This window comes from Buteo buteo, chromosome 7 (assembly GCF_964188355.1).
Source record: "Buteo buteo chromosome 7, bButBut1.hap1.1, whole genome shotgun sequence".
Lineage (NCBI taxonomy): Eukaryota > Metazoa > Chordata > Aves > Accipitriformes > Accipitridae > Buteo > Buteo buteo.
Window position 1 is genome coordinate 34,786,141 of NC_134177.1, and position 4,029 is coordinate 34,790,169.

Below are 4,029 nucleotides of genomic sequence, written 5' to 3' on the forward strand. Positions count from 1 at the left end.
GTCAAGATGCTGAAGAGAGAAGCAATTTTAAAAGTATTGTCTGCAGACATTTTAAAGCAATAATGGGAATGTAGGTGTCCTGGGAAACTAAGAATTAGGCAAGCCACAAGAGAAACAAAGATATTGGAGATACGCAGGCTTTCTGGGAGTGCTCCTCTGTGCAGGGCCACGCTGCACAAAAGGGAATTTCCAGGTTTTTGCCCAGGAGCATTTGCCATCTGTTCACCAGCTGCAGGCAGACTTCTGTCCTCTGGGACAACATATGTCTGAGGGAAGCAGAGAGATACATCAGTGAGGCTTTTAGGGACATCATAACTCCCTCATCTCCAGTCCAGCAGCTCTTGTGCTGCAGAGGAGGGAAATCTCGTGGGCAAAGGGGCACCCAGCCCGGGGGAAGTGGTGACAGATCCCACAGAGGAACCTTCCCCGGCAGACAGTGGACCAGAGCAGGGGTCCCACACAGGAACAGGCAGGCTGCAGTGCTGAGGGATTTTGTAACTGGCTGTTTGGATCCTAAAGTGCATGATGCCAGCTACAGCCATATGGATGCAACATAGTCTTGGAGAGAGTACACCAAGGGAGTTTTGGTCCTGGGTGCAATGCAAGGTGGATGTCCCAAAGGTGTCCCAAAACATGCACTGTCACTTGGGAGGTTAGAGATCAATTCTCCAAAATTATCCCAGCACCATGCACAGAGGCAGAGGGAAACAGCCCCTGTCTCTGGGAGGAGAACCGTGTTGGGACAGAGAGGTCAGATTTATTAGTAGCTGAAGAAACTGGGAGTCGATGGGATCTGCACAAGCACGGGTATCTCCGTTTGACCCAGACAGAGCTGGGATACTAGTGTGTGCATGCACAACAGTGATGGATGGGGATGGGTTGGACTCAAACCTGAAGGGCATTCAACAGATGCAGAGGAGCACACAGCTCCCAGCTTAGTCTCTCAAGATAAGGATCCTTTCAAGTCCTAAAAATTCAAAATCCTTAAAAAAAGGACTAGAACTGAAACTGCTAGCATTGCTACCAGGAATAAGGTAAGGAGGAGAAATATGTTGTGAAAGCTTTATTATCAACCAAGCAGCAAAGTTGGTGGCCTGAATATGTCATGTTCAGAGACACCAGAGAAACTGTATGGGTAGAAACAGTGGGAAACATCCACTTAGAACGTGTTAAAAGGAGGTCAAAAGGAGCAGGCAAAAGGGTAAAATGCGGGGAAGGCATTTACAGACACTGTGGTGAAGGTTTGGAATAAATATAATCAACTTAACCGCAGCCAGACATTGAGAGGGTCAAAAGAGCCAGCAGGGACACCAAACAGAGCAGATGAGACTTTTGGTTGCCATTCAGAAGGTGGAAATCACATTCAAAGAACAAGAAAAATAGAAAGCATTATGAATTTCAGCAAGTGGAATGTAAAACCACAAAAGGCGGGCCAAAAGTAATTTTACTGTGCAATTTGAGAAAGACAAAAACTAATATTAAAACCTCATTCACAGCTGTTCGAAGTGGAAAGTCTGCCAGAGCATCTGTAGGCTCTGTAGAAGGTGCACCAGGGATGCTGAGGGCAAGGAGGGCAGAGGGAGGAGCACTGCACGAGTTCCCTGTGGTGCTGGTGGTGGGGACCCTGCTGTGCTGAGGCTGCCGTCCCACGGGAGCAATGGTGCAAAGCGTTTCCACCTCCAAGCCCTTGTGGGGTTATGGCAGGAATTAAAATTGAGAAGTCAGCACAAAGAAGCTGCAGACCTCATCATCCGTCAGATGAATAGTTCCAGACCTCCAGGACCAGAGACCATCGCCCGGGAGCCCTCGCCAAACTCCACCAGGACATTTCTGATCTGCTGACAGCATGCTGTGACCTGTTACTTGCCTAGCAAGGCAGTGGAGGTGGCACAGATGATGTCCATTTTTTAAAGGTTCAGTCACTTATCTAAGGATCTCCAGATTTAGAGGTCTCGTTTCCGCACCTAGCAAAGTGGTAGAAATTGTAATAAACATGGAATTCATGGGAACTCATGGGTAACTACAATAACTTGAGAAAGACTCAATATAGCTTTTTAGAGGAAAGTCATGGCTCAGAAATCTGTTGCAGTTGTTGGAAGGAGATGTGGACAACAGTGATCCGATCAATATAGTGTAATCCAAAAAAAGCTTTTAAGAAGATCTATCATAGAGTTTTCAAAGACACTGAACTATAACAGATCAATAGCTTGCAAAGCTGGGAAGCAAAGATAAGACTAAATGGTAAATTTTCACAATCGCCTATTGGATGCTACAAGTATCTGCACTGGGGCTGGATTTTTCAGCATATTCATAAGTGATGGAGAAAAGGCAGTAAATAGCTTGGTGACAACGTTTTCTGGTGGAGAAAATAGTTCAGAACAGTCATATCTAAAGGTGGCTGCAGAAAGCTGCAGAAGGATGTCAGGCTGCAGAGTGAGTGGGTGATAAAGTGGCAAATGAAATTCAATGTTGATAAGGATAAAGTGAAGTACATCCCTAACTGTATGCAGTGGTGGACTCTAAATTAGTTATTACTGTTCAAGAGGCCAATCTGAGGGTAATTGTAGGCAATTCAATTGAAAACATCAGCTAAAGGTTCAGGAGCAATCAAAAAGTAAAAAGGTTTTAGAAATGGCAAGGAATGGGCTTTCAGCATGTCGTGGTTTAACCCCAGCCAGCAACTAAGCACCACGCAGCCGCTCACTCACTCCCCCCCCACACAGTGGGATGGGGGAGAAAATCAGGAAAAGAAGTAAAACTCCTGGGCTGAGATAAGAACAGTTTAATAGAACAGAAAAGAAGAAACTAATAATGATAATGATAACACTAATAAAATGACAGCAGTAGTAATAAAAGGATTGAAATGTACAAATGATGCGCAGGGCAATTGCTCACCACCCGCCGACCGACACCCAGCCAGTCCCCAAGCGGCGAATCCCTGCCCCCCCCTTCCCAGTTCCTAAACTAGATGGGACGTCCCATGGTATGGAATACACCCTTGGCCAGTTTGGGTCAGGTGCCCTGGCTGGGGATGAGAAGCTGAAAAATCCTTGACTATAGTCTAAACACTACTGAGCAACAACTGAAAACATCAGTGTTATCAACATTCTTCGCATACTGAACTCAAAACATAGCACTGTACCAGCTACTAGGAAGACAGTTAACTCTATCCCAGTTGAAACCAGGACACAGCAGAAAACATCACTTGCCACTGTATAAACCAGAGGGTGCTCACGACTGTGTACGGTTTTGGTGTCTGGCTCAGAAAAGATGCAGAAGAACTGGGAAAGTCACAGAGGTGAGGAAACTGGGTGATCAGAGGTGGGAATGGCATCCCTGCAGGAAAAGGCTGAATATATCAGGACTGCCCATGTTAGAAAAGAGATGAAAGCAGATGAAATTCCTGTAGGTAGGTTCCATCCCAGACACCAAATGGTGGCCAACAGAGAGGACTGGATCAATGCTAAAGGATTGGACTGCAGGATGGTGGCACGTGAAACACAGGTGCAGTCCAACCAGCAGTGCCTGCAGTGTTTCTTGCTTTGCATGGGTGGGTGAAGGACACGATGCCATGCTGGTGGTCTTGCCAGATTTCCCATGGGGTCACTGGCTCTTCTTTATAATGGCAATTGAAAAATGGAGGAAGAGACTGAAATCTCTTGTCATGGGCTCATGGTACCCACTTCTGTCTGGAACAGAGGCTCTTCGCCAAGAGCTGGCGTGACCCTCTGTCATGGCTTAACCCCAGGCAGCAACTAAGCACCATGCAGCCACTCACTTACTTCCCCCCACCCAGTAGGAATGGGGGAGAGAATCGGAAAAAAAAAGTAAAACTTGTGGGTTGAGATAAGAACAGTTTAATAGAACAGAAAAGAAGAAACTAATAATGATAATAATAACAATACTAAAATGCCACTAATAATAATAATACAAGGATAGGAATATATAAGTGATGCACAATGCAATTGCTCACCACCCACTGACCGATGCCCAGTTAGCTCCCGAGCAGCGATTCCCCCCAGCCCCACT